We start from the raw sequence: 21,991 nt of genomic DNA on the forward strand, positions 1-21,991 counted from the left end.
AAAGAAAGCTTATCATCTGATGATGAGGATTTATGGAACTGGTCCCTGGTGATATCAAGCAAACAGAGCACTGGCAGACACTAAATTCTGCAGTCTAGATAATCTCCCTAAACCCGAGCCTCTGAAATCCAACAGTGAAGGCACAATGTATCCATCTTCAATGCTCTATTTGAGACATTTTGATGGAGGGCAGAGTCACATGAGACACACGTACAAGCACACTCTCAGCAGGTGGCTGATGCTGGGAGGCGAATAACGCACAGCACATGCAGAGTCACAGGTCTGACCATGCACACAGAGATGGTTGTACAATTGTTGCCAACAGAGCTCAACATGGATCAGGGTTTAGCACACAGCCACAGCCAAAAGCTGTTGGCCACGTGCACACGGCCAGTTCAAGACATTTTGCTGCCTGTGGCAAAGGACAAGATGGCACTTCCATTCCACATACAGAATCTGGCTGGACTGACAACTAAATTTTATTTCCACACAGGCCGTGGGACAACAACTTCCTCCGTCACACTTGAGGGCTAGCAGTGTAGCTTAAGAGGTACAGATCAGCGTAATTTAGGGGACTCAGGAGGAAATGATCAGCAGGTTCCTGACATCCACTGGCATCTGCCGCCACAGGTAACTGTCTCAGTCTGCCTAATGGTAGGGCCAAGCTGGCCCTGCACTTATGTCTAATGATAGGGCTGGGCCAGCCCTGCACTGGTAGCTGATGTGCAAAAGTCCTGTCTTTACTGAGCTCAGGATCTGCTAAAGCCATCACATGCTCTCTCGCTCTCTGTGCCTAATGTGCCTTGGCTCTGGGCCACAAATTTATTGACCACAATTACACATGCTGAGAGCGATCATGCGGTTCAGTTCTTCATAAACTAATGGCAAGATGCAAGTACAAGGTAAGACACTTAGGTGCCAACTATTTCTTTGCAAAGGAGGAGGATAAGAGAACCAGAACAGGTGGGGGCTACACAAACTTTCTCCAGCAGAGAAGCAACTGTGACAGCAGGAATCCCTTCTGAACCAAAGAAAGACACTTTTAACTGCAGTTAGATGCTGTTGGCAAAACTGTAATGCTTAAGTCTCCACAGTATCTTTACGAAGGAGGAAGATGGGGAGGAAACCAGAACTGGCCACACCCCCATGACCTCCTAGCAGCCCCCACCAAGTCCAGTGGGCATTAACTGCCACTGGGTACAAGTTACCTTTTAAAGCCTTCCACATCTCAGTCCTAAGGGTCTCAGGGAACATCTCTCCCCCCCGCCCATGAGACACAAGATCTTCCAAGGAGGCTTTGCTCAAGACTCCATCTTGTGGGGAGGGTGGCTTAGCTCCCACCAGGAGTGAGGCCTTCTCTGTCACAGCCCCAATGCTGTGGAATTCTCGTCCAAGAAAAGTTTGTACAACCTCCTCTGCGCTGGCTTTTCGAAGTCAGGAGTTGTTGTTTTTTAAGGTTGCTTCAATTGACCTTTGAAAATTCTGTTTTATTTATCTCAATCATCTCAATCATCCCACAGTGCAGGACACAGAATAATGGGCTCAAGTTGCAGGAAGCCAGATTTCAACTGGACATCAGGAAAAACTTCGTAACTGTTAGAGTGGTAGGACAATGGAACCAATGAGCTTAGGAGGTGGTGGGCTCTCCAACACTGGAGACCTTCAAGAGGCAGCTGGACAGCCATCTGTCGGGAATGCTTTGATTTGGATTCCTGCACTGAGCAGGGGGCTGGACTTGATGGCCTTAAAGGCCCCTTCCAACTCTACTATTCTATGATAGGGTTGTTGTTTTTAACCTCATTTGATATTGTTTTTTGCTGTTGCTGTTTTCCTGTTTGTTTTTTGTTTGCTTGCCTATATTGCACAATTTTAGCAGGGTTTATTACTGTTATTTCCATTTTAAAAAATAAAATAACACTCCAGAGATATTTCTCAATAAATAAATAAAAAAGCACTAGGTGTCCTGGAGTGTCTCAGCCCATGACTCCCCACAGCCAGCTCTGCCACCTTAACCCTTCTGCACCCACCACGGCCAGGCTCCTGCCACAACCCTAGCAGGTTTAGAAGCGCCGCTCTGAAGCATCACCTGAGCAGCCTCTGTCACCTGACTGATCAATCAGTCACCTGACCCCCACAAGGACCCAGCCAGCCCCACCAGGCTTCATAAAGGCAAGCTGGGAGGTGGAGCCTCCAGTCGTAACAAGTAGTCTGGCTACAAGAGGATCCTGCCATGCTAAGCTCTGAAGTAGTGGCAGGAAAATGCTCTCCTCCCTTTCACGCAAGGAGTGCCTCATCCACTCTGGTGGACCTCCCTCTATACAAATTAAATACACACAGTTCTGCCTTCTATGCCAAAATGCAGCTCAAGCAATGTTATTCTTCCCAGGGGTCAAATCATCTTAATAGCTTTTTGGGGTTGAAATTATTATTTCTAATTAGATCATCTGTGAGCAGATGGTTCCAGTTATAGCAAACAGGGGACAAACACCAACTGAAATACATGTGTGCAAGATAGATCCTAAATGGAGATTTACTGTAATCCCAAAGACCTAAAAACCATCCCCCAAAGCATCCCACCTTGTAAGCAAATATAACAGAAGAGGCTTCAAGGAAGCCATTGGATGCTAAATGAATTTTTAAAAAATCAATGTCTCTCAGCTTAATTCACATTTTTATTTCGATCTTTATTTATAAACAGACTTGTTTTTATAACTTTAAGCTTTATCAAGCTTTTTTTTTAAAAAAAAAGATACAGGTTTAAAATAAAGTCTGCATTTTAACGAAAGTTCTTACAGCTGGCTTCACCAACCTGGCACCCTCCAGATGTTGTGGACTACAATTCCCATCATTCCTGACCACAGGCCATGCTGGCTTGGGATGATGGAAGTTGTCGTTTACAACATCTGGACAGTACCAGATTGGGGAAGGCTGTGTTACAGCATTTATGGCTTAATAAATGGCACATCAGAACTCACCTGCCATGCGTATTTCCTCAGAATGCCTCTGAGACAAACTGCGCAAGCCTTCCTCAACATGGTGCCCTCCAGATGTTTTGGACTACAGTTCCCATCAGCCCCAGCTGTGCACCAGATCTATGCTCAGATCTACAAGTTGTCTATGCACTTTAGCTCTCTGGAGAGTTGCCAGAACCCAATGTGCAAGTCACCACAGCAAGTTCATTCACACACAAGATATGGGTTTGCAAACCAGAGTTTAGATTCCAAACCATGGTTTATTATACTGTAGACTTCTAGGCAAGCCATGGACCCTGTGGTTTCTCTCTTCCACACTTTGCCCAAGAATCCCTGGTTGTTATCCCAGGAAATGGCCTCCAAGGGCAAAGTGAACTTCATCAGCTATGTTTATTAATACAGACACAAATATTTTAAATAAATATTTAAGGTATTGTTTGGTTTTATGATGATTTTATTGTTGTTGATTGTTTATTTTATGTATGGTTTGTTTGTCCATGAGCTGCCCGAGACAAAAAGTCCAAGACTCAGCATTTTTCATGAAGACCCTTTCAGAGGGAGGCAAGGCCTCTCATTGACGGATTATGAACACATTTTGTATTTTGGTATATGTCCTGTTGTTTTACATTTGTTTGATTTTCAACGTGTAATTGGTTTAAGCTAACCTAACACTGTGAGACAGGATGGTTAAGCATTTAAACGTGGAATCTTTCAAGTATTTATCTAAACAAAACAAATGAATTATTTATTTAGCTTTGCTTTATTGATCCATCCATAAATCTTTTCAGTGACTGGAGAATTTACAGTCAGCAGCGTAAACAGAATCCCTTCCCATTCTGTTTACCATCTAATATACCATAGTTCTATTCCCTTGGACCCTAATACATCAAGTTGTTCTACATAATTAAAGCCATGTTCCTAACTTAACTGTCATGCAGCAGCATTGGGGAAATATTATTTTTAAGCCTTACCATATCTATAATCAAAATGTGTCTTCCACTTAGGGACAGAAGAGAAATTCATTTGGCACCTAATTTGCACTCCCTGAACCAATACATGAATAAAAATACAGAAAACCATCGGCTCAACTGTTACAGTTTCACTCATCTGCCCATCCTCCAGGGATGCATTTGTTTATCGCGTGGGTTTTTCTCCCAGTTTATCCCCTCAACGACCCTGCAAGGCAGTCTAGGGTGAGAGATGGTGACGGATGCAAAGTCATCCAGTGAGTCTCATGGCTGAGTGGAGTTCTGAACCCAGTCCTAGTCTCACACTCATTGGCACACTGCACAGGCTGTCTTATACCTAACAGGGCAACCACCGCCAAAGCCCTCCTCAGAGCTTAATCAGGGGGCAGGGCAGAGCGAGACAATTCTCAGCCCACTTTCCATGCCAGGAAACAGCACACAAGTCTTGGTTCTTGTCCCAGTTCTGTGGCCTGGATGGCCAGATAATCGTTTTGCAGCATCAAGGAGTCCTGCCTTCCCTGCCTGTGGGGGCAAAACATCCTCTCAAGCCAGCCTTGCTGTTTCGAACAGAAAACTCCTGCTTGGAACAGTTAAGTGAATTAATGGACACAACCCTGTGATTAAAGCAGGGAATAAATGGAGATCAATGCTGAGGAGTATTTGAATTCCATTCACTTTCTGCATCCGACCTTAAGGTTGCTGTAATAAAATGTCTGCCACTAGTTATCAGGTGCCATTTAAAAACAAGCAAATTGCCTGTCATTGTGACGGGAAGTTGCGGCAAGAAGGGAAGGCTTGTATATTGCAAAGGCTCCTTGGGGAGGGGGGGACAGACCATCTCCGTGCATTCTGCTTACAAAGCACACACGCAAGGACCCCTGCCAAGGAGGACCAGACCACCGGTGGGGACACATTTTGACCTCTTCATAAAACAGACTCCAACCACAGCACTCTAACCTCTCCCCCATCTAAATATGGCATCCATTCACTAGTCTGGAAGAAAGTAGGTAGGAGCACAGAACGCTGCCTAATGCCAACAGACCTTTGGTCCATCTAGTTCGGTATCGCCTACACCAGATGCTCCTCAACCTGGGCTCCCAGATGTTGTTGGAGGACAATGCCCATCAACCCGGCTAGCTTAGTAAATGGTCAGGGATGGTGGAAGCTGTAGTCGAACAATGTCTGGGGACCTGAGGCTTAAGAGCACTGGTCTGCACTGACTGGCAGTGGCTGTTCAGGGTTCCAGATGGGGTTCTCTGCCAGCCCTACCTGGAGATGCCAGTGACTGAACCTGACCGAACACCCCTACTTCCAGAGTACAGCCTGACATCACATGAAACCACCACCTTGCTGAAGCTAAGCAGGTCTGAGTCTAGTCAGTGCCCGGATGAGAGACCGCTTGGGAACCACGTATACGCCACCTTGTGTTCCATGGCAGAAGACAGGCGGGATAAAAATGCAAGGGAAAAATAAATAGTTAACTGGAAGCAATTCAATTGACGCAATTTATAAAAAAAATGTACATGTACTGCCTTCAAGTCGATTCCGACTTATGGCGACCCTATGAAGAGGGTTTTCATGAGGCTGAGAGGCAGTGACTGGCCCAAGGTCACCCAGTGAGCTTCATGGCTATGTGGGGATTCAAACCCTGGTCTCCCAGGTCGTAGTCCAACACTCAAACCACTACACCACACTGGCTCTCTGACACATTATAGGAACAATCAATAGAAAGAAATATGGCATATAATGCAGAAAAGAAAACGCGTCACCACCAGACTCACATCAAAGCAATAGTGCAATCAGTCCTTTGAATCAGGGATGGGGACTGTGGGGCCCTGCAGATGCTGCTGGACCAGCTGCCGGCCAACCAGCACGGCCAGCAGCCAGGAAAGAGGGAGGGCCACACATTCCCCATCCCAGCTTTAATTCCATAGGGATTAATTAAAGAAGGGGCCTCCTTCTGGTCTCGGTGTTCCCACCCCACATCCCCATGCTTTGCTTCACTTGTAGAATAATGGCGCTGCTTCTCCATGGGGTGGCTGCATGCCACATCAGGGAGCGCATCTGAATCAGACAATATGGAGCTAAATGTACCCGAGGTACATCAGACTTAACTCTACCCACATTCGCACGAGGCTTAAGGATATTAGTTCCCAATCAGCCATTACAGAGGCTACAAAATTCTGTTCACCCATACATTTCCAGTTGGAATTTGAACCTTTCAAGTATGCTTCCTATTCGGACTTCCTCGAAGTTCCAATTCTTCGCTCAGCTTTCACTAGGGCCAGATTTAATTTACTCCATTCAGCAATACTCATGGGAAGATACCAGGGGATCCCTTATGACCACCGCTTGTGCCCATGTGGGGAAGACACTATTGAAACACTTGCTCATGTTATCTTAATTTGCCCCATGTATGATTTTATACGTTCCAAGTTTTTAGCGAACATACTACAAAGTATTGCTCTGATGACCTCTGATAACAAGGTACGTTTCCTTGTTACAGGAAACAATAGAGGAATTACATTGAAAGTCGCTCATTTTATATATGCAGCACAACGAATCCGCCTTAAGAGTTCCTAGGTTATATATCTTTATATTTTTATTTTACTGCTGTTTTATCTTATCCCTTGTATTTTATGCTTACAATAAGACGGGTCAATGATCGCAAAATAAGGCCCTCCTCCGAGTACCATCCCATCGAGAAGCTCAGAGGGTGGTGACTAGAAATAGGGCCTTTTCGGTTGTGGCCCCCGAACTGTGGAATGGTCTCCCCAATGAGGTGCGCCTGGCGCCAACACTGCTATCTTTTCGGCGCCAGGTGAAAACCTTTTTATATTCCCAGGCATTTTAATGTGTACTATTAATATTTATTGATGTATTTTGCTGCTGTTTTGATTTTTGTTTACGTCTGTTTGGTTTGATTCCATTGTATTATTGTATTTATATATTTTCTGATTGTTTTATTGTTATGTACACTGCCCAGAGAGCCCTTGGGCTTAGGGCGGTATATAAATTAAATTAAATAAAAAAATAAAAATAAACTATCTATCTATCTATCTAACTCTACCCAGACTATGACCGCTCCTCCCTGGTGGCAAGCCCTCCTAAGCGTCCCTTGTTGCCTGCTTACTTGCCGGTTCGTGATTTTCTCCTTTCTTCAATTCCGTGTCTCATTTGCCCTTTCCGTTAAGCCTCTTTTCCCTCCATTTACCTTCAGTTCAGGATCCTCTCTCTCAGTCTGCTCTGGATTGTTCCCTTTCCTCTGTCTTGCTTCTGAAATACAGAGTGGCCAGATGCAAGAAAAAAAGAAGAAAAGGACTGTTGTGTAGAAGAGGGGATTCCAACAGGGGCAGCTTGAAACAGCACCTGAAATCCCCTCTTCTTCACAGCCATTAGATGCAGGAGCCCTGTCCACATTTTTACCTGTTTTTTGTACCTACCCCCTAACCTTCCAACTCAGCTTATCCCACAAAGCTACAACTGTGCCTAGTTCCAGCCAAACAGACAACTGTCTTTTCCCTAACTGAAAATAGGCTGCAAACTCTCCGATATCTTGTGCTTCCTAAGAAGCTAGAATGTTCCTAAACATTTCCTCCCAGTTCAACCAATCAACATGAGACTTTGTCACAAGCAATTCAACACAGATTGACAGATATATATTTTGACCACCAGGTGGTGCTTCTATCACCCCATAAAATATAACGGAATCTTATTTCGCCAAGAAAAAAGGGGAGGAAAGCATTATATCCTAATCAGGTTCTTGAAAAAGGATATTTCCCTATGGAGGCACAGGCAGCTTCTAGAAAAGATTCAGACTTGTTCAGGAGAGCCAATGTGGAGTAATGGTTAGGGCACTGGAGTATGATCTAGGACACCTGGGTTCAACTCCCCACTCAGCCAGTCCTTGGGCCAGTCACTGTTTCAAATAAATAAACACTTGTCCTTCCTCTGAAACTGAATATAGGGCAAGTTCACATGTGCAGACTAGGCAAGAACAACATGCAGTGCTAACTCACATGTGTGAAACTAGCCACACACAGAGTTTTCTTCTCAAATATTTCTCAAAAAGATCTCAACTCATCCCTCTTCAAGTGCCTGGAGAACTAGACAACAAACTGTTTTATAATGAGGGGGGCCAACTGGATTTCTAATGAAAATGAGTTCCACAACTGGGGTGCCATGACAGAGAAGGCCCTACTTTTCCAAGAGTGCCATTTGTGCCATTTGAGTGAGGAAATCTTGAATGACATACATGTGTGTATGCACTTAGTTTGTGTCTCCCTGAAGGGGAAAAGAAATGCTTTTTGGGGGGGCGGGGAGAAACTACACACCTGCTATCATCCACCTCCATTAGCCAAGCCAAAATACTACCTCTGATTTTGAGACAGAGTAGCCTGCAGTCTGTAAAACAAAGGAGCATAGGACCATTTAGCTCAGTATTGTCTATACCAGGGAGAGGAACTGGATCCAGCTGGCCAGCCAGGTCCTTACTTCCCTTCCCCTCCTCAAGCCAACTTTCACAGGTGGGCAAGGCCATCTGTCAATCACTTGATGTCACAACAGCATAAGGTGATCCATTTTTCTTTGCCCGCACAATTTGAACTCAAACCATGCAGGCAAAAGGACAGCACTTTGGAAGCACTGACAGTCAGCTAAATCTCAGCACATGCAAAGCCTTTGTGCCTTTGCAAGTGCTTAAGAACACCAAGACCAGAGTCTAAAATTATTTAGCTGCACCACTCAAGAGCTAGGATCTACAACCACTTTCCAGAATGTGGTACCTTTCAGATGTTGCTGGACTACAACTCGCATCACTCCCAGTTGTCAGGGGGCTGATGGTGCATGCATGTGTATAAATATGAATTGTACAAGAAAAATGTTCAATATTAATTTTAATAGTGTAATGGATTTATGTTTAAGTTTTTAAATATAATTTTCTGGGAGATGTTGGCATAATAAATTTAATTAGTAGCAACAAGAAGACCAACAATCAGGAATGATGGGAATTGTAGTCCAACACTGTCTGGTGAGTACCAGGCTGGGGAAGTGTGATCTACAGACCTTTTAGCTCTCTGGACAAGCTGTCTGAAAGCACCTCCGGCAGCTTCTTGAAAGTCCAGACTAAAGCCCAGAGTGGATTCACTGCCCCACTGACATCGGAGCCCCCAGCCTCCACTGCCTGCAGGAATCAGCTAAGGAGGAGCACTGGGTGCCTCCGTGTACCCACACGAGAGTGTGTGAGAGAGTGTGGATGGCCATACCCATTTTTTAGCCATGCCCACCACTGGCATGCGGCCCCCAGAAGATTCACTAAGGGTGAATGTGGTCCTCAGGTCAAAAAAACAGTCAGCACCCTTTGTTCCAAGGCCTAGAAAGTGAACTTTTCACATCACTGCCCCAAAAGAGCCTTCCTTGGCCACTGCTGCCTTTAAAAATGTTTACTATGTATTCTGCAACTCTAAGCCTATGCCTCAACTGTATCACTGCAGGACGGCACTAGATGTTCCTCTATAAATAAAACTTTAAATTTCCCTACCCATAGAAAAGCAGCATATCAAGGCAAAAAGTTCTACTCCAGCTTTCTCCCTGACCACCCCATTTTCTATGAGAAGGGATTCTTTTCTTGTCTGGAGAACCATTCAGTCAGCCGCCACCTGCAGTCTGACACCTGTACTCTGAGCCAGACATAGGTTGTCACTTCATTTGCTGGTTGAATGAAGCAGAAGCTGGTGCTCTCCAGCTGATGGGACTTGCAGTCCAGAACTGCTGGTAGGCACCAGCTTGGGGAAGGCTGTCATAGGCTCAGAGGACTGGCAGTTAGCGAGCCTGTTTCTAGCTCTGCTGCAAGTCTACAGTACAGCATCCTTTATCATGCCACTTTAAATTTACTCCGTTGAAATTGCCATAGTAATTCTCTATTAACATATTGCTCTATTAATCTTTAATACTTCCCTAATATTCATATCAAATTAATATTAATTTAATATTATCACCTCCTCTGCGTTGCTGCTCAGAGGCAACTGGTTCTGATGTTTCACGTTTGTCAAGTTGGAAAAGGCTGTTGCTCAGAGCGACAGCAGGGAAAAAAAGTTTTCCAACTCTGCAAAAAAACAACCCAAAATACTCTGGGCATGTGCACACTGAAAACCAGAGCACCATCATCACTACTGGCATAAAGGAGTTTTTTTCTGCTGCCCTGATGCTAAGCTCATTTACTTTGGAATAACCACCATTTTGCTATAGAAAAGGATTGTATATCTGAAACATGAAAATAAAAAAAATGAGCATCTGTAAGCGCGTACATGCCCGGCTACACACCCCAGAGAGGGGGGCTGGGACTGGTGAGGCAGAGGCAAGGAGGCCAAGAGGAGGCAGAGCAAAAGCAACAAGAGGCAGAGCCAACTAATTCTGCTGTTCTCCTCCTCCTTCTCCCTCCTGAGTACTACAAAGGCAACACTGAGACAAAGGAGGTGGCTGGGAGCCACTGTCACCCACCAGGCTGGTTGTAAGAAAGGAGGCGGGCAGGTGGGGGCTGGCCCAAATGGACTAGCCCACTGGTCCAAATGGACTAACCTCTACTGTCCCTGGATTATACAGTTTTTTCCAAGTTTTTTAAAAAAAAGGGCGTGGTGGCAACCAGCAGCAACCTCACTGTGTCCCGGAGCCTGTTCGTCGGGGGCCCCATCGTCTGCTGCTCTCTAGGTTGTAGGGGAGGCACTCTGGGCTGTGGGGTCCAAGCCGTTGGCTCCACACTCCAGCCCTAGCTGCGCCATTACAGTGTGGTTGAGGAGGGCTCCCCTCATACACGCCAAGGTGTCAGAAGATTCAACCAGGAATCCGCTTCAGGAAAGGGCCACAACTCAGTGTTGCACGCAGAAGATCCCAGGTTCAATTGCTGGCATCTGCTATTAAAGCAGCTGATGGGAAGGGCTTCCCTTTGCCTGAGACTCTGGAGAGCTGCTGCCAGTCAGAGTAGACAATACTGGGACAGATAAACCTGCTACACAGTAGCTTCCTATGTTCCATTTCATGATCCAAGACAGGGATGTACCCACGATGGTATATGTTCCTGACCTGGCAAAGGCATATATCAAATGAGACATTTATATTCCACCTTTCTTGCATCATGGAATTCAAGGAGACATAGATGCGAGTTTCCAGATGGCCTCTAATCAGGCACTGACTGGACCCAGACCTACTTCACTTCACAGAATCATAGAGCTGGAATGGGCCTATGAGGCCATCGACTATAAGGCCCCTTGCTCAACGCAGGAATCCATATTAAAGCATCCCTGACAGGTGCCTGCCCAGCTGCCTAGTCTTGAATGCCTCCAGTGTTGGAGAGCCCACCACCTCCCTAGGTCATTGGTTCCACTGTCATAATGCTCCAACAGTTAGGAAGTTTTTCCTGATGTTCAGTCGAAATCTGGCTTCCTGCAACTTGAGCCCATTATTCCATGTTCTGCACTCTGGGATGATCGAGAAGAGATCCTGGCCCTCCTCTGTGTGATGACGTTTCAAGTACTTGAAGAATGTTATCATATCTCCCCTCAGTCTTCTCTTCTCCAGGCTAAACATGCCCAGTTCTTTCAGTCTCTCCTCATAGGGCTTCGTTTCTAGTCCCCTGATCATCCTTGTTGCCCTCCTCTGAACCCGTTCCAGTTTGTCTGCATCCTTCTTAAAGTGTGGTGTCCAGAACTGGACGCAATACTCAAGATGAGGCCTAACCAGTGCTGAATAGAGGGGAACCAATACTTCATGTGATTTGGAAACTATAGTTTTGTTAAAGCAGCCTAAAATAGCATTTGCCTTTTTTGCAGCCACATCACACTGTTCGTTCATACTCAGCTTGTGATCAACAAGTCCCAAGATCCTTCTCGCATGTAGTATTGCGAGTATCCCCCAGCAACAAGGATGCTCCATCATGTGCCCTTAAACCATGTCCTGAGTCCAGTGGCGGCTGGTGGCTCCATGTCAGTGGGGCAGTGGAATCCACTCTGGATTTTAGTCTGCTAAAGCACCACTATAACCTGGAGTGGATTGCACTGCCCCACTAACATGGAGCCACCAGCCGCCACTACCTGAGTCCATTACAGCAGGGCCCCACTTCTCCGTGCCCCGCTTTTCGGCATTCCGCTAATACGGCGCCAGCGGGGTGATCAGTTGAAGGGGGGTCTGGAGCTCCCCGCACTCCAGCTGATCGGGCCAGAGGAGGGGAAGTTCAGCTGTAGCATGCTACAGCTGATATCTTCTGGCACGATCAGACTCCCGCTCGAGCTGATCATGCCCGAGGAGGGGAACATCTGATCTTCTCCTCCTCTGGTGCGATCAGCAAGTTAGGTTCCAGATCCCCGCGCTACAGCTGATCCACTTTTTGGCGGTTTTCGCTTTCCAGCAGGGGTCTGAAACCTAACCTGCCGTATGAGTGGGGCCCAACTATATAGGTCAACCATGGCCCTCTGCACAGTCAACACATCTCTGCTCCCTCACCAGCCTTTCCCTCCAATGCCCATATTCAAGGGGGGTACAGAACATGCCAATTTCTTAATCAGCCAGGAAACTACCTGCTTGGGTAATCCTCATTCAGTGCTAGGTCATTACAACCATGCCATCCTCCTTCGCATCAAATTGAGGGTGGGGTGCTGACACCCAGAGCTTTGCTTTTTAAGGAAACGGGCAAAAGTACAACTTACCTACTTACAAAATGCTTTCTTGGATTATGCTCCTCTTCACATACAGACTGACACATTTCCTAAACATATTCAGTTTCTACTTGTTCACACATTAAACCGAACACAGGTACAAGCTGTCTCTATATGTGTGCAAGTGTTGATGTGAAAGAGTGTACACTTGTTGATTTGTGCAGCTCAAGTCCTGGGTACCCAGGCTCTACACTCGTTATGGGAATAACTGCACGAGGGTACACCTCAGCTGTTGTGAACACAGATACACAGATTGTACACCCCTTAAATCAGAGACAGAGTAGGTTACGGCACAGGGTTGACATAAAATTAAAAGTATGCACAATTCTGTATTGATAAATTCTTTGCACTACAAATGGGTAAGCATGTACACAGCCGCAGACTTCCCAGGAAAGATCTAAGCTGAATATAAATTGAATTTATGCCTGAGTCAGATTGATATCTGCATTCAGGAACTGCTCTTTCTTGTAGATAAGGATCCATCTCCAGTATAAAATGCACTTTCCACAGAAGTGCTTCTGGAACTATTTCCACAGGGAAGAGAATCTATCATTGCAGTCTAGGATCAAGGCCAGTCCAAAACATTTTGTGTCCAAGGTGGAAAATCTGAAGAGCAAACATGGCATCACCCAATGGTGCAATTTTGCCCCAAAACTTAAACTGTGGAATCCTACAATGAACTGGAAGATTTTTTATTCAACCAGTGGATTTTATGCACTAGTTTTTTCTTTGGGATGGGAAACTGAGTCAGTGACACAATTTCTACTGTGAGTTTCCCACATGGCAACTAGTCCCAACATGGGACAAACCACCAAAAAAATCAGCATGCATGAAACAAGGTGACATCACCATTGCTAGACGGTGACCTTCAAGCAACTGAGTTCCTTGGGCTTGCCGCTTTGTAGTGAATGCAAAAAGTAAGGTAAATCCTGCAGAATGAATTCATACAGAGAATTTGTCATGGCCTTTGGCTAGTACAATAAATTGAATTGACTGACTGACTGACACGAGAGAGAGAGAGAGAGAGAGAGAGATTCTACAATGCAACTTTCTCCTCAGTCAGTTAACCTTAAATGTCAATAAATGCATAGAGGCTAAGGGACTGTTTTGAATTTACACACACACACAAAACTCTCCAAATGCTCTGCATGGTGAGAATGGAAATGATCTCAAAATCCAAGGTCAAGGGATCACTGCAAGATCTTTCCATTCAGAAGCTGACTTCGCCATGTGGTAAGAAGAAAGGGCAGAAAGTGCACGAGTCCAGGATCTGTTGTTCATTTAATTTGAATAGAAACTGGGAGAAAGAAGGAAGGAAATGCTGGCAGCCTTTAACAGACAAGTGCCATGTCTTGTATAGAGTGACAGTGTAGAGAACATGGTTCTGTTAGGTTAGGAATGGGGGGAATCGGTGGCCCTCCAGCTGTTGTTGGATTCCAACTCCCATCAGTCCAAGCCAGCGCAGCAAAGGGTCAAGGATGAAGGGCCTTGCAGTCCAGCAGCATCTGAGAAGGCCACAGTCTCCCATTGCTGTGTTAATAAATATATAGAATACTGTGGAAGCAATAGCTATCTTGAAAAAAACACTACCTTATACAGTGCCAGATCATCGGTCCAGCAAACTCAGCATTGTTTACACCAGGGGTAGCCAACATGATGCCCTCCAGATGTTGTTAGACTCCAGCTCCCATCAGTCCCAGCTACCATGGCCAATAGCCAGAGATGAGAGTTGCAGTCCAACATCTGGAGGGCACCATGTTGGCTACCATCGGTCTAAACTCACTGGCAATGGCTCTCTGTGGTTTTAGACTTTGAGTCTTTTCCAGCCTTCCTGGAGATACCCAAGACAGAATGTGGGGCCTTTTTGCAAGCAAAGGAAGTGCTCTTATGGTCCTTCCCATTGTGGTTGATGTTAACTATTTGAGGGTGGCTTAATAGGAACAATCCTAGATAGGATGTTATAAGAAGAAATGTGAGTGGAGAGTCTTCTTTAGAATAAGGTGTTTTGGTCTATTATGAAAATATGAAAGATTAATAGGGGGAAATGGCAATTAGATTAAGAGTGCAATCCTAATTTGCCTAAGAGGCCAGTGGAAAGGGAAACCAGAAAGTACAAGGGCACTTACACCATCAGAGGCCCCTGGTACAACTACAGAACGCTCCAGTGCATAGATGTCCCACAAGCAGTGTTGTTTCAGCAATGGGGGCCAAGAAGGAGTGTTTTTAATATGCTGCCAAACTTTTCTGCGGCTGGGTTCGTGGTATCGCTATTGTTTTGTTGTTGTTTATTTTTATGTTTTTAAGGTGTGTTATATTTTTTTTTCATTTTAACACTGTGTATATCGCCTGGGAACCTTCAGGTATCAAGCAACTAATAAATCTAATAAATAATAGTGGGGGATGTATATATGCATTTTATGTATGCACATTAACATAATACCAGATGCAACCATATCAAAATACATTTTGTACAAAATAAACTGAAAACAACAGCTAAACACTATAGGCCAGCTACTGTAAAGACCCTCAATAAATTTACTGAGTTTTACGTTACTCCTTTTTCTTTGTCTTTTCGCTGAAACACCTCCAGTCCAAAACAAGACATTCAAATCTAGTAAGATCCCAGTCCAGACAAGATAGACATGTTAAAAAAGGCCAACACCACATTAGCTTCTGTTTGCAGAAGACGCAACAGTCCTTCTATTCCATAGCTGGAATATTCCATAGTTGAACGTAACTGGGGGGGGGGGGGGAGTCCAATTGTGCTCTCTTATATTGGTATACATAATAAAGTCAAACCATTCCCCAATAAAGTCATTGCTTTTTTTCTCCCCTCAATAACCTTAACTTTTGTGTTATTTTTTTTAAACCTTCTGATATCAGTAATTAATTGTTGCCCCAACAAATCCCTCCAGTGCCATGCAATGGCTAAGTGTGCTGCCATTAACAAGTGCCTGATCAAAGATTTACTCTTTAAGTCTTGTGGCTCATCGACAGACAAAGCAAGTTGCGCCAGTTGAGAAGAACTTTGTATAGATTGCTTCGTTACTGGCTGTATTTCTTCTTCTGCCTGCTCCCAAAAGGCCACCACATTCCCACCACAAGTGAAAATACATTCCAGTGATCGCACGTCCACTCCAACAATGAGCAGAAGCATTATGAAACATGTGTGAAAGATGTCTTGGGGCAGTATCCCACCTTTGACCCAACTTTAGCATATTTTTTCCAACCTGTGTTCCTGCTGCATTTAAAGATGGTCAGTACCATAATCCAATGCACCAAACCTTTCAAGTACCTAGCAATGTTCCTGTATCAGACGCACCATTTGTTACTTTCACCAACCATCCTCATTGTTCTGACTCCTTGCATTCTTATCTTCAGAGATACAAGACCAAAAGTCTTTAAAACAAGGACCTACACAAACAAGCTAAGTAATTAATCAATAGGTTCAACTAAAGTCCCTTAACTGCGCTAAGCATTTCAAGCGCACGCGCACGCACACTTATCAACTTATCAACGTATCAACTTCCCATTAAGAAACCAGAGAATGGATTGTACAGTGCACTCCAGAAATACAAGCCAAATTAAGATAATTCCGCATTACTTTACACTGCTGGTAAGACAGCTTCTAGTTTTTCAGGGGGAATTGTTTTGTCAAGTGGTGAACATATATTGGAAAATGTAAATACTCATCGCAGAGAGGAATGCTACAGGAAGTATAACTATGCCAATATATCAATGCTGTCAAAAACTATTTTTACTTGTTTTATCAAGCAGTTCATGATCATAATTAGAAGACTTAAGATTTGAATCTTAGGAAGCTGCCTTATACCAGGTCAAACAGTTTCCCCACCTAGCCCAGTATTGCCTTCTCTGAATGGCAGCACTGTCCAGTTCTCCGGCAGAGAAGAGTCTTATCCATGGCCCTTCCCACAAGCATTTGAGCCAGTACAACATGGGGAACCAGGAAGTCCCTATTCCACGTCTTGTACAAGCAATGTATAACTAGGTGGCCCTAACAGCAGGCACATTTGCACCTGCCCTCCAGGTTAGGATTGCAAACCAGGGATCAGAGCAGGTTTGTAATCCTGACTTGGAGGGAGAGTTTGCCAGTTTGGATGCAAAGGGAAACCAATCAATGCATCAAAGTTCAAGAGGGAAGGAAAAAGGGGAAACAGGAAAGAATAAGTCTCAATCACACATTGCTCGATCATGCTGCTCCTTTAAATAAAGAGGAAAGCAGGGTCTATTGACCTGTGCCAGGAGCATCACGGCCACTTCAACCATCTTGGGGGTGGGGGGATCAGCCTTTCTTCATATGGGTACACATTTTTAGTATGCTTCAGCCAAGCAAGCATTCCCTGTGGCATGCAAGCCTATTTTAAATACTTGAGATTAAGGATACAGGTACACATTACACATAGAATTAATGAAGCATCCCTGAAACACTTGATCTTGGGGATGGCAAACTTTGCTCCATTCTTTCCTCAAAAGTTTGGATAACAGCTCAGTCTCTAAACAACTGGCCATTAGAACAGGCTTGTAAATAGCCACTTGCCTGCATGGCTATGGTAAGAATTGCCTCCAAGGGACCAAGCCAGGAGTTTAATAATATTTTCATCATTTTCCTGTAAAGGAACTAAATGACTAGTGTAATGTGTGCAGGCAGATCAGCTAGGTAAAATTTAGTATGGACTACCAGCTTTTATGGACAACCAGACTCTCTTCTGTTCCAAGTTGACTGAGCAGAGGTTCGAGTCCAGGCAACAAAGGCTGCACATTTTCACAGGATCCCCAAAACTGGCAAGTGGCCCACCGTCATCGCAGTCCTTTGCACACTGCACCCGGAAGACTCCAAAGCCATAGCTCAGTGGCACAGCATCTGCCTTGCATGCAGAAGTTCCCAGGCTGAATCCCCGGTGTCTCCAGATAGGGTTGGGAGAGACCCCTGCCTGAAACCCCGGAAAGCCACTGCCAGTCAGCGTAGACAATACTGAGCTCAATGGGCCAGTGGTCTGACAGTATAAGGCTGCTTCCTGTGTAAGGTGCTAGGGTGTCCTTCCCACAAGCACGTGAGCCGGTACAGCATCGGGAACAAGGGCCTATTGGTCTGTACCAAGAGCATCACGGCCACCTCACCCATTATGGCAGTGGGGGGGATCAGCCTTTCTTCATATGGGCACACACTTTTAGCATGCCTCAGCCAAGTATACTGAAGTGTATGTCTGCAAAGTTGAGCACCTAACAATCAGATGTCAAGCTTTGCCTTACCTCTGGTGAACTCTGGCAGCACCAACCTGCTTGAATAATCCATCAGTCAGCCAATCATTGCCCTATAAAGCTGTGGCCTCTTCATTTTCAGCCACTTGAGGGAGGGCTCCCTCTCCTTGGTTGCTGCTCTGGGACTTGTCCTCTGCCTGTTTGGAACCAAATACCCAGTTTGGGCCTAAGTGGGACACTCAGCTCCAGGGGTTCCATAACCCAACAGCCGGGACCCTCGTCCTTTCTGAGGCATGACGGCATGAAAGAGTGATTGGTCCACACACCAGACCTCCTCCCACTAAGAGGGCACGTAAGGAGGCTGGAGGGTGGGGAAAGAGCAGGAAAAGCATACATTGTGCTAACATCATGACACAGGGCAGATAATCCTACACAGCACAACAGGAAAGAGGAAGACATTGATTTAGAGGTGCTTACTGATAACCAGTGTGCTTTGCACAGAACAGCACACGCCTACACATGCTTACTCAGAGGTAAGTCCCACTATATTCCGGGGGGCTTACTCCTAGGTAAGTGTGCATAGGAGTGCTGTCCAACAGAAAGTGCCATAGCTCAGGGGCAGAGCATCTGCCTCGCAGGCAGAAGGTCCCAGTTTAATTCCCCATGGCGGCATCTTCAGTAAGGCTGGGAGAGACTCCCGTCTGAAACTTGGGAGAGCTGCTGCCAGTCAGTGTAGACAGTATGGAGCTCACTGGACCAATGGCCTCCTTTGTTCCTAAGAGTTCTTCCATCTTCCTCACTGGTGCCCATGAGCAGCAATCACTGTTGCATTCTGGACCAAAAGCAGATTCCAACTCTGGACAACTGCCAAAAGCAGCCCCCACTGACCCTCTGCAATCCAATTCTGAGACATTTCAGCCTTCCACAAGCGCCATGCTCAAAGGGTCCTGAGCCTCTCCACACACACACCGGGCACGTGGCAGCCACAGGATCCGGGGCTGAACACTTGAACATGGCAGCCAACCAGCCCACGGAGAGTTGGTTTCCTGAGCACATATCTGCATGCGCAGGATTCAGCATTGCTACAATCTGTGCAAACAGTGAATTTTTTTTTAAAGGGACACACTTTTTTTCCACTGGGGGCACACAAGAGCATCCCCCTCCTTCCCTTGACACAGAAACACAAAGGGACCCATTTCCATGCTACAAAATGCCACCAGAGAGTAAGGAGCATGATATTTTCATCAATGCACAGCACAGTTTGCCAGCAACTCAAGTATTCCTGTGGCTGTTTCAATTTTAACGTTTAAGAGCTAGATGAGGGTGGGGAACCCACTCTCCGCCATCCCTCCCAGTGGAAACATTTGAGAGAATCATCCAGACAGAATAAAGGGGGGGGTGAGAGAGAAGAAAACCAGGTTATAATTTGTCACGCTGTTTACCCCAAGAAAAATGAAGCAGAGAATTTTTAATTGAGTAGCTTCTCCCTCCAGACCTCATTATGGAGGGGAGGAAATAACTCGATCAAAAGCTTCAATTCAGTTGCTACACCAGAGGCATAATCAAAAAAATATGCAAAGCTCAGAGAGAGAGAGGAAGAGGGAGGAAGACAAAAAGATGAGATGCTGAATTTCCCTGCTTTTTGTCTCCCATTTTCCCAATTGATTAAAATAAATCCCCTCCCAATCCACCAGCATCACCTACCTGGGAGCAAGACCAAGGTCAAAGCACACATTTGCTAGCTAGACATATAGAAGATCAAATATGGTTGGAATAGGATTTGGAGAACTCCATTTCATGTGCCCAGTTAGGCAATTTTGGAGTCTGGACTCAACGGTTTTACTGCCACCACCATTCTGCAGCTGGGGTCCTTGGCCTCCTGCCCTGATAGCCCCACTGCACAAGCAAATTCTTCTATTTTACACCTGCAGAACCCATGTATTGGGGTTGGAGACACAAATCCTAGAAGGGCAGATGGGTTTGCCTGCTTCAGGGAGAAACCACATGTCTTTGAGCTCAGGCTGTGATCAGTCCGCTAATCTTTCAGGTGACACAGGACTTTTGTCGCAAGGATTAAATCACAGAGCAGATGTTAATTTTTAAAAATTGGTGCAGTAAAATATATGATGGAAGGTGCATCGCAGCAAGGAATGACAGCCAAGACAGGTCAAACCAGAACAAAGCAAAGAGGCTTGCAGATTTCAAGGAAGGTTCTGCTGTCATCACCTCTTTTCCAGATGGAGAGGGTACTCCCTATCCTGTGCTCCCAATATGAGCGAGATCAGCCAGCAGGGAAAGGACTAACAAATCCCTCCCTCCCTCCCTACAATGGCCACAATAGCAGAGAAGAAAAAGATGCCACTACTGTTGTGCCAGGCAGAGAAAATCTCCCAGCTTGGTCTCCATGCCTCCCTGCAAACCACACATACACGACCCAAACCTCCCCAACATCCCACTCCACACACACACACACAGAGTTCATCCCTCCTGGCTCCAAACCATAGCAACGGATTGGCCAAGCTTGCTTTTTTTAAAAAAAACTTCCTTGCCCTCACCATCCAGAGCTTGGCATGAAACTATTTTTTTTAAACCACTCGAAGCAAACACTCAAAGGCATCACAAACACCGTGCTTTCCCTCCAAGGTTTATACTTTGCTCCCCCCAACATAAATTTGTGCTTTTCACGGGGGGGGGGGCAGGGATGGAAAGTGAATAATATCTGAGCCCTCCCACATCTCCAAAACGCCCACCGGACATCTATGCCCAGTTTCTCATGCACTGAGCATTTTCTGCCCGCAAATCACTCCCCCCCCTTTTATTAAAAAAAGGGAACCTGGTGAGTTCATGCCAAGACTTCGTCTACACACATGCACAGATTTCCGCCCCAAACTAGGGACGGGAACTGGAGTGGTGGGAGGAGGATTTATTTTGGGGGGGGGAATGTGGTGATGGGGAGAAGAGGGGGTGCAAGGAAGGATGGATGGTAAATTGGGATGCAGCGCCCAAGGAAAGCAGCCACCTGCACTGCCCTGCAAAAGTTGAGCGGGGGCGGGGGTGTGAACAGAGAAGGAAGGTGCGGGACTTCCTTGCAGTGTGTCTCCCAAAAGCAGCAGCAACCCTTGCGTGCAGAGAAGAGGACGAAGGGGGGCATTATTCCTTGGGTCTCCGGACCTCACCAGCCCCATGCAAAAAGAGGCCGGGGGGGGGGAGCTGGCTGCCTGCATCCCTCCTCCCAATGCATCCAAGAATCCCAAGGGTGCAGCCTCCACCGCGAAGATTTTATCTGCACCCACCCATGGCGCTCTCTCGCATTACTTCGAAAAGGCGGAGGGGGAGGGGCAGATGAAGGAGACCCCAGGAGCGGATTGCATCCAGGCACAAGCAAAACGCACCCCCAAGGATGCCCAGGAGACCTTGGCCGGCTGGGCGCAATTGCTCCCCACCACTTACCCGCCTCCCTGAAGGGCTTTGTCTCTTTCTGGCGCGCACATCCTTCCCACCAACTCACCCCTCCTATCCCTTACCTGGCAACGCTGGGGTGCTTCGTCCTCCCCCGAGGAAGGAACCTGCCTCCTTGCAGACGGCCTGGAGAAGCAGACCGGGCGGCGGCGGGGGGGGTGCCTGGAGGAGGGGGGGGGGAGGAGGCGAGCAGCAGCTGCACCCGCTCTTTTGTGCGGCGGCGGCGGCACCAGCAGCGGCTTCTCCTGCTCCCCGCCGCACGCTGAGACTACTAATTAACCCGGGAAGCTGAGTGAGCGAATCGAGCGCCCGGCCAGCCCGGGAACCTGCATGAAGCTGCCTCGCGGAGCGGAGCAGGGCAGGAGACCCGGGCGAGGGCGGGAGTCGCCTTGCATCCCTGCTGTCCAACACGCCCGAGCCGGGGGCGCGGTTTCTGGAAGCTGGCTTCTAGCCGGGATTCGAGGGTAGACTGCCTCTGCCCAGTGAGATTCCTCTCAAGTACTCCTTGCGTTATCTGCTTCTTGGGGATTGAGGTTTTCTTTTTACTCTTTATTTAGATATTTGTACATCAGACTTCCATAAAAAAAAATACAGGAAGGCGTTTTAAAAAAAATAACGATGGCCCTATTTTGGGTGACCAAGTTCGAGAATTAGGGGGGGGGATGCA

General features: G+C 46.3%; 1 protein-coding gene across 2 annotated transcripts in view; it reads right to left on the reverse strand.

The window, feature by feature from the left end:
- The window catches only part of APBA2 (amyloid beta precursor protein binding family A member 2), a 193,766-nt gene extending 172,286 nt beyond the window's left edge, over positions 1 to 21,480 (reverse strand). The window contains exons 1-2 of one of the 2 annotated variants that reach the window (XM_061595508.1): positions 21,390 to 21,467; positions 7,155 to 7,216 (exon numbers count right to left, since the gene is read on the reverse strand). The gene's annotated coding sequence lies outside the window, so the exon portion shown is untranslated. Of the gene's footprint in view, positions 1 to 7,154; positions 7,217 to 21,389 lie in introns of both variants that reach the window. The other variant, XM_061595509.1, reaches the window with a different exon arrangement.
- Positions 21,481 to 21,991: the final 511 nt, after the last annotated feature.

This window comes from Rhineura floridana, chromosome 14 (assembly GCF_030035675.1).
Source record: "Rhineura floridana isolate rRhiFlo1 chromosome 14, rRhiFlo1.hap2, whole genome shotgun sequence".
Taxonomy (NCBI): Eukaryota; Metazoa; Chordata; class Lepidosauria; order Squamata; family Rhineuridae; genus Rhineura; species Rhineura floridana.